Source organism: Schistocerca cancellata, chromosome 9, assembly GCF_023864275.1.
Source record: "Schistocerca cancellata isolate TAMUIC-IGC-003103 chromosome 9, iqSchCanc2.1, whole genome shotgun sequence".
Classification (NCBI taxonomy): Eukaryota; Metazoa; Arthropoda; class Insecta; order Orthoptera; family Acrididae; genus Schistocerca; species Schistocerca cancellata.
Genome location: NC_064634.1, coordinates 334,780,303 through 334,792,686, shown reverse-complemented (window position 1 = coordinate 334,792,686; position 12,384 = coordinate 334,780,303).

The following is a 12,384-nucleotide window of genomic DNA, read 5'->3' as shown; positions in this document are numbered from 1 at the left end:
TTTAGAGATGATAATTTGCAACCCAGCCTTTCAATGTGACCCAAATATTTTTATCATATTAACAGAATCTTCCGTCGGTTCTTGGTAGAACAACTTTATTATAAATGAAAAGCACCAGTTTGCTTTTGTTCTACAATATTACTTTTATTGTAAACCGGTTTTCGGCTTACAAGGTCACCTTCAGACATTTACTGAGTATTATCACCAAAGAAGTTAAATGTTAGCACACAACATTGGAAGAGAAGTAACACATCTAGACTCATGTAGAAACATACAGTAAGTAACATCTTTGCAGTGAAAAAGTAAAAACTGAACTGTACATGAATAACAATGAAGTAGACAGGAAAAACTTTTAGCACAAAATAGGAATAGCATGCCTACATAACAGTTTCTATTAATAAACAAAAGTAATAAAATAAAATAAAATTAGTACTAGACAAGGCTTCATCAGGAGGTATGAAACATGGAGAGTGATACACAACAAATTAAAAGAAGAGACAGTTATAAATGTAAATACAGAATACATAAGGAACTTAAGCAATATCAATAGGATAAACAGAAATAAATAAATGCAGGAAAATGGAGGTGTTTGAGGGAACCTACAGTCTTAGTGTGTGGTGGTACTGCATTTTAACATTAACATTATAATCAAAGCAGTGGCTGTGTAACAGTTTTCATTAAATAAATGAGCAAAGTAAAATATGAACAGTATTTGAGACAACTACAAGGGGTGTGAAATATGGACAGTTATACAAGTACCAGTTAAAAGAATGTCTTAACTATTGAAACCACAGTCTATGTGGAATACAAAGACAACTTAAACAAAACAAAACAACTTAATGAATACAGGAAAATGGGAATATGTAGGAAGAGAGAGTGTGGGAAGTAATGAACAACAAAGATGTTTATGTGAAGTTTAGGAGAAGGGAAGTGTTGAGCTGTGTCCTGTCATTTAGGATGAGATCTGGACTGTGAGCAAGACTTCCAGGACTTCGAGCAGGTTGAGTTTATGGCCTTTGTTTGCTAAGTGACGTACATGGGACACTGGCTGGTAGTTGTGACCCTCACTCAGTACACGCTCAGCAAATGCAGAGTCTGAATTCTGCAACCTCCAGCTGCGTTTATGTTCAGCAGCCTAGTTGATATGTCTCTGCCTGACTGACCAATGTAAAATTTGTCACAATCAGAACAGGTGATTTTGTATACCCCACTGTTGGCTAATAAATGGATCTTGTCTTTGCTATTAAAAACACACTGGGCTGTCGTGTTCCTGACATATTAGGAAACCATATACTTGCAGGATTTCAGTGCTTTGGCTACAATCTGTGATACCTGACCTAGAAATGGTAGTGTACACCATTTCTTACAGACAGTGGATGGGAAAATAGGTGGGGCATGGAGGAGGGGTATAATTTTTTGTTTTTGTTTCCTGTGCAAGATGTGGTCAATAAGAACTGGATTTTAGCCATTGGCTGTGGCAATAAATTTTATTGTATCAAACTCTGCTTTAAAATCATCTCTGGACATGGGGATAGATATGCTTTAAAATGATCTCTGGACATGGGGATAGATATGAGACAGTGTACCATTGATTGGAAAGCTGCATGTTTGTGAGCTATGGGGTGTTGTGAGCAAGAAGGTATTACTGTGTCTGTGTGTGTGAAACAATGTGTGTGTGTGTGTACTGATGTCAGTGGTGAGATCTAAGAAGTTTATGGATTTGTTGCCAATCTCCATAGTGGACTGGAAAATTTTATGTTGACTGTTTAGGTTTTTCAAGAATGTGTTGAGTTGTCTTGTAGTACCAGTCCACATACACAGGACATCATCTACATATCTAAACCATTTCATTAAAATTTAGAACATCAGAATGGTGTCTGTTTCCATTCCATTAGAATATTATCGCCGTAAGTGGAAAGTGCATCATTCGGAGAGAAAGTTGCTTACGTGACAACGGCCGCTGAGCGTTAAGTGTAGTCTTCTTAGTGTGTCACGCTTGTTGCGGGCACCCTGTGGTTAGTCAAACCAACTGGCAGCTAGCCGCGCCTGCCTAGCCTCTGTGGTGATTCCCATTAGCCACTCCGGCTGACCTGTGACGCGAGTTCGGGTAATTACAATAATTCTAGGCGTGGAGGCGTTTTCACCCGCCTATCTGTGTCTCATTTCTGGTTTCCTCGTTTCATTAGTCACCTGCCAGATTTTCCTTTCTTCCGGTCATTACTGCTTAAGTAGAGCTACGAGTGAAATGGCCTATAAACAAAGTGTAATCGTTAGTGTGAAAACTAATGACCACTGCTCGCCCCTGTAATCACGACCGATTTTCGGCAAGCCCCTAAATTTAAGCCAAAATCGAGGTGCGCTTCGTTTAAGTCCTGGCGGCACGAAAGGGTCATTGCCTTAATAAACTGCGCAGCAGAAAATTTATTGCCGAAATTCATGACTTGACTGCTATATAATTTCTCAGTAGCCGCTCTCGCCTCCTCATCTTAGAAGCAACAGATGCTAGCGTTCCACCACCGCAGTTCTTTCATCAGACGAGGTAAATCAGTGGCTAAGACAGGAAACACGCTTTTGGAAAGAGTGGGGTCAAAATATCATTTCGGGAACGCTGATTTAGAATTTCCATGATTTCCTCTAAATCACTGAAAGTGATTTATTTATCCACCCAAAGAATACTTACATTGTACTGATGTTATCAGAAAAGAGAGACAAAATTTACATCATTCTTTATAATGAAAATGAAACAAATCGAGAATAATCAAACATGCAAATGTTATTACTGCATACACACATCTCGAATATAAATATTTGCAAATTGTACTTATTAGGAACAAATTCTTCCTAGATTAACATCTATTTTTTACTATAAATGTTTTCTGCTTAGTAGCCTTGTTCAGTGAATAAATTTTAAGACTTTTCAAAGAACTATAATGAAGTTTATATTTTTCATTTCTTTTGGTAAATTGGTTTACAGTTATGTTGTACTGAGTATAAATGCACTCGACATAATGCTGGCTAAATTAGGCCTGATTTGCTGCGTTCGCAGTCTTGTGGAATCCACAGTGTAACCTGCGGGATTTTTATGAAAGAAACTGCAAATATAAATTTCTAAGTAAATTGTCTGAATAAAAAACTGGGAGGTAGTTGCTACGAAATTTTTGACACAGTTATATATATTGTTGACCTCTGTCATCACCCGACTGAAAGTATATTTGTTTCTCAAAAATCTTGAAGCAGACTAGTAGATTTTCTAATTCCAAGGTGGGTGAATGATGAAAGAATCTGTACTGAATGGCACCGTCTTTATTACTTTAAGTATTCTTATGTTCCATGCATTACACTCATGATGTCACAATACAATGTGGAACATCCACCCTGGTTTGCTGATCTGAGTCATTCCAATACTTTCAAAACTGTATGAGTCACTTATGTACACACCCTGGTAGTTATGTTGAGAAACATGGCCCTGTGCCTAGAAAGTTTAGGTTCTGAGTGGGCGAAAATATTTCAAAATTGTTCTCAAAACTGTTGATAAACTACTACTTAAAACGAACTGTGACCATTTCACTTTTCATAATTTTCTACATGAGCTGTTATTCGATTTGCAATGCCCTGACATTTAGCTCCAACCTCCTACTCCTTCCACGTTTATTTGTACGTAATACAGCGGTTGGCACAAGGCTTAGCTGGGAAAAGTGACAGGTCGCGTGAACCATCAGCCAATAACCCAAAGTGAGATTATCATTCCCCTCACAAGATATTCTCTAGAGTCATGCCATGTTCGACATATTTATTTGAGTTTACTTAGCAACTGTAGTAAGTATGATATTTTTGCTCTGCCATTTTAAAGGAAAATAATTGCGTATTTCTGGTTTCAGTCAATTTGGACAATCTATAGTTTAACATGTATTAAGAAAAGTTTGTTATCGTTGGAAGTGGAACTAGTTTCCAATTCTTAACTTCGTGTGTGTCTTGTTGAGTGTGAACCTGAACAGCGCAAGCGGTATGCTTACGTAAACGCTAGCTGATAGAAATGTAGCCAAAACAATCTGAAACTATATGACTCTATTGCAAATTAACCCTTCCTAATAATATTTAGAATACGTGAAACTGTATACTCAGTAAGCTGTCCTGTGATTCTGTATTGCGCGGTGCAATGAACAATGCTACAATACATGACGTCACATTACGTGACTTCGAGTTGCAACACACAAAACTAACAGAATAAAAATTCCACATACAATCACAAATCGAATTTTGAAAGAATAACTGTCCAAACAGCGTCTATAAAATGCCCTGCAGTTTAATGAACGCAAACTTTCTAAATAAAATTCCAACAGTAAACAAGCAAATGTAACACTGTACTGGATGAATAAGACTGTCTGACAAAGAAATGTAACGTAGACTAAACTTAACTGACACTGATAATAATTTTTGAATGCAAAGCTTAACTGTGAATCATCTTGTTGCGTCCCGACTGTGACGTTGAACTGGCTCCCAAAAATTTTCTTGGCTTACCTATGACAACGGAAACTCGGTACTGCTCGAAAGTGGTGAACATTAAAATATAGTACAGCGACAAACCAGCTAAGCAAAGAAAAGTCTTTCGCAGTGCAATGGAAGGACATGCAGCTATGCTAAACACATCATGTTTCATTTTCAGTGGGTGTGTTCCGATCAATGCAATGCACCGGCACAATCGCAAAAATAAAAACTTTCATGAGGAGACGGTGGAAGATAGTGCATTTACTGAATGATGCAGAGGAGAATAACATTCAAAAAATTAGGAACATAACAGCTCGCAGAGGCTTAAAATCGGACACTGTTTCCAAGTTCACGTCCGTGATTGGAATGGAAAGAAACTTTAACATATGGAACGGCAAAATGTTCCCTTTGCCATGGATTACATAGTGATTCACAAATACGCAGATGGAGGTCTAGATGCAGAAAATCGTCTAAACAAGAAATAGCATTTGTAAAATGGGGCTTTTGAGGAGAATGAAACTGTCTCAAAGCTACCACCTTTCAGAATTTAGTCTTCCGCCCCCACTCCTCCCACCCCCACTCCACATATATTGTCAGAGTTTACTGAAATTAGAGGAAAACAGTTATTTTCAACTGCTAGGGTAATTGACCTCTATAATTACAGAAATTGTGTAACTTCGCAGGTAACCATTTTTTGATGTAATACCCAAATATGAGTTTTAAACAAATAAAGATAATGAAATTTACTATTTGATACATTCTTGTAATGATGCAGTAAAATTAGGCTTTTTCAACAAAGATTTTAATCGTCAGTTAATCGATAAAATATCAACGGGCGGAATACGTATTGTCAAATCATATTATTGATGAAATTATTTGCATACATTGTATCCTACTCACGAACTACAGGAATAGTTTTACCAAAAATTCTTCCAAGTTTAATACCATTTATTGTGACGCAAGATCAATAATTGCGATATGATAATTGATTTTATTGGGGCATCGTACGAATTATTTGGAGATTTTAAAATGGAATATTTTTAAAGACGGGACACTTTTGTTGGAAAGTTGAGTCTGCTATAAATATGTAAATTACAGTTGTAATATTATTAATTTGGCGTTTTTCAAACGAAGTGCAGATCGTTGACATAGGTTGTAACTAAAAAATTTCTAACTTTAATATTTCCATAATATTAACTTAAATGTGTTAGTTTAAAGGAAAAGGAACTCTGTGATGGTAGTAATGATCAAAAATATGTTTACAAAAATTAAATTGCCTTTTTTGAATTAATTAAAAATCTTTTGTCATATGCCATATCGTTAGTATTATGTAAAAGTAGTATTGCATAAAATTGATGTAAAGTTCTAAAAATAATTCAAAAGTGCATCATCTGTAACAGTCTGTTCCATTGAGGCTCGAGGTGCTGAAACACAGTCACTTTGCAGTCTGTAGTAGTGTGTGTTGCAATCCTGTCCATGACAGTTTCTTCAGCACAAGCAAGGAAGGTTAAAATCATAAATATAGATCACTGAATTCACTGGAAAGAAAACCAACATACAACGAGTCACATTTACTGCAATTAAAACTCGTGAGAAAGAAGATACTGTGGAATAACAATAACAATAAAACTCCTACAACATCAACAATAAGATAAGAACTTTTTCTTCGTACCTCTCAATTTCAAGCAGTCCAATACTGAGTGCAATAAATTCAATTATCAAATGATGCACTATGTTGAATTACGTATTCTAACGTGAAGTGGGAAGTTACACATGCTGGCTGGCTCAAATGGCTCTGAGCACTAAGCGACTTTACTTCTGAGGTCATCAGTCGCCTAGAACTTAGAACTAATTAAACCTAACTAACCTAAGGACAACATACACGTCCATGCCCGAGGCAGAATTCGAACCTGCGACCGTAGTGGTCGCTCGGTTCCAGACTGTAGCGCCTAGAACCGCACGGCCACTCCGGCCGGCTTCACATTCTCCCTACTAACTAGGAGCAAAGAGACGTATTGATAGAAAATGAGAGACAATATGTTTATTTTATCATTTAAAATATCCTATCTTTAAGTAGTTCACACTGTGTGAAGAATCTCCTGGCTGAAATGGATCCTCTTTTGTTCATTTCCTTCTGCTTGAAAGTCATTAAATACATGTTCGGCAAATTTGGCGGACCCACCTTTGGTCTTATTGTCTAGTAGCATGTCTGTTCTTTTTTAGTTGTGTCACGACATTCAGTACCTCTCATATAACTCTTTTTTAAAAATTCTTCCGTTAATCGATGGGACATTATGAAATTGACTGATTACGTAGTCATTCAACACACACACACACACACACACACACACACACACACACACACAGATCGGTTTAGCAAGAAACCTTAAACTAGGAGGGTTTGCACTGTACAGGTTCCGACCAAGACCAGGAAGACACAGTAGAAGATGCTATGATTCTAAACGTTAAGGAGATCTTAAGGACTGGGACTTTAGAAATATCAGTAAGCTTTTAATGGCCATTAATATCATGGGGTGTGAACAAAGAATTTAGTTCACGGTGATGAATAAATTCAGATAATAATTATTAAAATTTTCCGAGGTCGAATTAATTTCTGGGAGCAAACGGAAATGCATCCTCATCTGTAGAGGTCACCTTCAGAGGAGGGTAGGGGTGGGGTTGTAGCTTCTATGAACGTTCGATACACATCCTGCCTTGTTACTGAGAATTTTCATCATTAAATACGTTCTATGTAAACTTGGTTTCTACGTCTTTATTAGAGGGGAGCTACTGAGTACCAGAGTACATGTCTCCAAATGAAATGACAAGGCTTCAGAGACTTTACTGGTCTCAGACTGATATGATTTTATGTATACAGACTGAAGAGGCGAGTGAAAACTACTTCAAAGGCTGGGAATCGAACCCAGGCCTCCTGCTTACTAGGTAGGTGCGTTAGCCACTAAGCCACCTAGGCGTAGCGGTTCACACGACTGCACAGACTACCCTGGCACGCCTCCCTCCTCGATCCAGATTCTCACTGCCGCCCCAGTCTTCTTCAAATTCCCTCTTACATCCAACAGAAATTTTCACTTGCCGCTTCAGTCTTTACACATAAAATACATACCTCCACTCTGAACCACACACAATGTGACAGTCTACATGAAAGTCATTTTCGCGTCTTCTGATGAGTTTGTGCAAGTCACAATTCTACTGAAACTGATTTTTATTATCAACAAAAGGGAGGATTAAGGAGTGAATAAAGCGTGAAATTAGTGTAAGAATTTCGAGACTGTTAAGAGAGCTCTGCAAGATGTGCGCATATTTACGTTGCAGTTTACATAATACACTATTTGCCATTAAAATTGATACACCACGAAGATGACGTACTAGAGACGAGAAATTTAACCGACAGGAAGAAAATGCTGTGATATGCAGTTGATTAGCTTTTCAGAGCATTCACACAAGGTTGGCGCCGGTGGCAACACCTACAACGTGCTGATGTGAGGAAGACTTCCAACCGATTTCTCATACACAAAACAGCAATTGACCGGCGTTGAGTGGTGAAACGTTGTTGTGATGCCTCGTGTAAGGAGGGAAACTGCGTACCATCACGTTTCCGACTTTGATAAATGTCGGATTGTAGCCTATCGCGATTGCGGTTTATCGTATCGCGACATTGCTGCTCGCGTTGGTCGAGATTCAATGACTGTTAGCAGAATATGGAATCGGTGGGTTCAGGAGGGTGATACGGAGCGCCGTGCTGGATCACAACGGCCTCGTATCACTAGCAGTCGAGATGACAGGCATCTTATCCGCATGGCTGTAACGGATCGTGCAGCAGCGTCTCGATCCCTGAGTCAACAGATGGGGACGTTTGCAAGACAACAACCATCTGCACGAACAGTACGACGACGTTTGCAGCAGCATGGGTACCACGGCTACAGTTACCCTTGACGCTGCATCACAGAGAGGAGCGCCTGCGATGGCGTACTCAACGACGAACCTGGGTGCACGAATGGAAAACGTCATTTTTTGTGATTAATCCAGGTTCTGTTAACAGCATCATGATGGTTGCATCCGTGTTTGGCGACATCGCGGTGAACGCACATTGGGAGCGTGTATTCGTCATCGCCATACTGCCGTATCACCCGGCGTGATGGTATGGGGTATGGGGTATGGGGTATGGGGTACCACACGTCTCGGTCACCTCTTGGTCGCACTGACGGCACTTTGAACAGTCGACGTTACATTTCAGATGTGTTACGACCCGTGGCTCTACCCCTTATTCGATCCCTGCGAAACCCTACATTTCAGTAGGATAATGCACGACCGCATGTTGCAGGTCCTGTACGGGCCCTTCTGGATACAGAAAATGTTCGACTGCTGCCCTTTCCAGCACATTCTCCGGATATCTCACCAATTGAAAACGTCTGGTCAATGGTTGCCAAGCAACTGGCTCGTCACAATACGCCAGTCACTACTCTTGATGAACTCTGGTATCGTGCTGAAGCTGCATGGGCAGCTGTACCTGTACACGCCATCCAACCTCTGTTTGACTCCATGCCCAGGCGTATCAAGGGGGTTATTACGGCCAGAGGTGGTTGGTCTGGGTACTGATTTCTCATGATCTATGCACCCAAATTGCGTAAAAATGTAATCACGTCAGTTCTAGTATAATATATTTGTCCAATGAATACCCGTTTATCATCTGCATTTATTCTTGGTGTAGCAGTTTTAATGGCCAGTGGTGTATTATTTAATCTTACTTCTACTGAGAAAGTATTATATTACTTTAGGTTTACTGTCCCAGCAGATAGTTCCATGAGACAAACCTGTGTGTAAATGTGTAAAATTAAACAGCAATGAGATTCTGAATTAAGCTTCTCGGTTATCTTACCAGTTTGTGCTGAAAAGTAATGCCTCCGAATGTTTTATGTGGATACTCTTAAGGCTTTTAAAATAAAACACACTTATAAATATCTTCATCTTTATTCTTCATGTCTACTTATTTACGGTACTCTGCTGCTAGGTAGCTCCAAATTGTAGGGCGTAACATGGCGATGCGTAACGTAACTATGGCCGTGCGTGAGAAACAGCGCGCTGTAATCGAGTTTCGAATTCGAAGAGTTCGTACACATATGGAGAACCCTCTACTTCAGCATGACAACGCCAGGTACCACACGAACACTGAGACATCTGCAATAATCCGACGCCTTGGGTTCACTGTCATCGATCATCCTCCAAGACCTAAAGAACATCTTCGACGGCTTCACTTTGATGGCGATGAAGCGGTGCAAGCAGAGGTGAGCTTGTGGCTCCGTCAACAAAGCCGGACATTCTACTGGGACGGCAAGCAGAAGCTAGTCTCTCGTTGGAAGAAATGTGTTCGTCTCCAGGGTGACTATATTGAGAAATGATCTGTAAGAGTTTCCGCAGAAAAAAATCGGAGGTATTACATTTCAGCATGCCCTCTTGTTTATTTTGCTTGTTGACATCATTTCATTATCCAGTTGGAATTTTACAGACAGGGTTTCTTATTCAGAATGAGATTTTCACTCTGAAGCGGAGTGTGCGTTCATATGAAACTTCCTGGCAGATTAAAACTGTGTGCTGGGCCGAGATTCGAACTCGGGACCTTTGCCTTTCGCGGACAAGTGCTCTACCATCTGAGCTACCCAAGCACGACTCACGCCCCATCCTCACAGCTTTACTTCTGTCGAGGTACTGGCCTGGTGATTACGTAAAGAAACACAAGGAGGCCGCTGTACATTCAACTGAAAGTGTACTAGCTGAAGGAAGTGTGCTAAGTAAAATTAAATTGTCATTCCTGTTGGCTTTACCGTTCTGATATTCTATAGCCAGCAGAGTGTACAGATAGTGAAAAACATTGCGAATTTCTTTTTTTCTTGTACGTCTGTTTAGTATACGTCGCTCTTTTTGTATCTTAATTCAGGCCCTTGTGAGTAGCCAGAATGAACTCAAATTTTTTGACATTCTGGCTATTGCATTAGGTACTAGTGTGCTAGTAACTGTATACTGATTTACGCCATGTTTTTGCTACGCTGATTGATTCTGTTGGGGCATTTTAGCTAAAATTGCATTACCTGTTTTACTGTGTAACTCTTATTTTCTTTTCTGAGCCCTGAGTTATTTGGTATTTGTTTATTGTACATTTTCTCTGGATTGTTTATACACTCTAATAGGGAGGGGGGGGAGGGGAGGGAACCACGACGAGGACGTAATAAGGAGGAATTATCTGAATAGGTCGGAAATCAGTAGATGTGACTTACGTGTAGAGACAAACAAATGGTTACGAACCTAGAAAAATTGGATGGTTTAATCATGAGAAAGATCTTTGCAAACAGAGCAAGTCAATAACTCGTCGGTCCATCTCTAGCCCTTATGCAAGCAGCTAATCGGTTTGGCATTGACCACCGTAGTTGATGGATGTCCCCCTGTAAAATATCTGGTTAATTATTATTATTATTATTATTATTATTATTATTTTTGTGTCATCAGTCTTCTGGTTTGTCTTCTGGTTTGATGCGGGCCGCCACGAATTCCTTACTGTCCCAGCCTCTTCACCTCAGAGTAGCACTTGCAATTTACGACCTCAATTATTTGCCGAATGTATTCTAATCTCGTTTTCCTCTACAGCTTCCTCTAGTACCGTGGAAATCATCCTTGATGTCTTAACAGATGTCCTGTCCCTTTTTCTTCTCAGTGTTTTCCACGAATTCCTTTCCTCTCCGATTCTGCGCATAACCTCCTCATTCCTTACCTCATCAGTCCACCTAATTTTCAACGTTCCTTGTACAGCGCTCTACCTCAAATGTTTACATTCTCTTCTGTTTTCCCACAGTCCATGTGAAACGTGAAACATGAAACATCGACGAGTTAGACCGTCAATATCACTAGCTGGTTGGTGGACCCTGCCCATAATGCTCCTGACTTTCTCAAGTGGAGAGAGGTCCGGCAAACTTGCTGGCTGACGAACGGTTTGGCAAGCACGAAGACCAGCAATAGAAACTCTCGCAGTATGCGGACGGGCTTATCTTGCTGAAATGAAAGCCCAGACTGGCTTGCCATGAACGGCAACAAAACGAGGCGTCGACGAACCACTATATTGTAAGGGTACAACCAACGAGGGTCCTGCTATGAAAAGAAGTGGCATCCCGGACCATCACTCCTAGTCATGGGGCCGTATATTTGGTGACAGTCAGACTGGTATGCTACCAAATGGTTCAAAAGGCTCTGTGCACTATGGGACTTAACATCTATGGTTATCAGTCCCCTAGAACTTAGAACTACTTAAACCTAACTAACCTAAGGACATCACACAACACCCAGCCATCATGAGGCAGAGAAAATCCCTGACCCCGCCGGGAATCGAAACCGGGAACCCGGGCGTGGGAAGCGAGAACGCTACGGCACGACCACGAGATGCGGGCAGGTATGCTACCACTGTCCAGGGTGTGTCCAGACACATCTTCGCTGGTCATCGTGGCTTAGTTCGAAACGGGACTCATCACTGAAGATATTTCTGTTCTAATCGTGACATACCAGGTCGAATAACTGCTTGCATAATCGACAGAGTTGGATCAATAACTTGCTCAATTTATTGAGCTCTTTCTACTGAATAAATCATCCAATTTTTCTGAAATTGTAATCATTTGTTTGTCTGTACATGTCTACCAATTTCCGTCCCATTTGGATAATTCCTTCGTGGCGCATATTTTTTTTTGTCTTTGATACATCTTACTAGTTAACTGGAAGTGGTAAGTTCTTTGGTCGTTGCTTATTCTACATGCGCTCTGTATTGTTTGTTCTTATTAATAAATTGAAATACACTGTTGTGCAAAATTAAAGCAACAAGACGCTATTTCCCCGCCCTGTGTC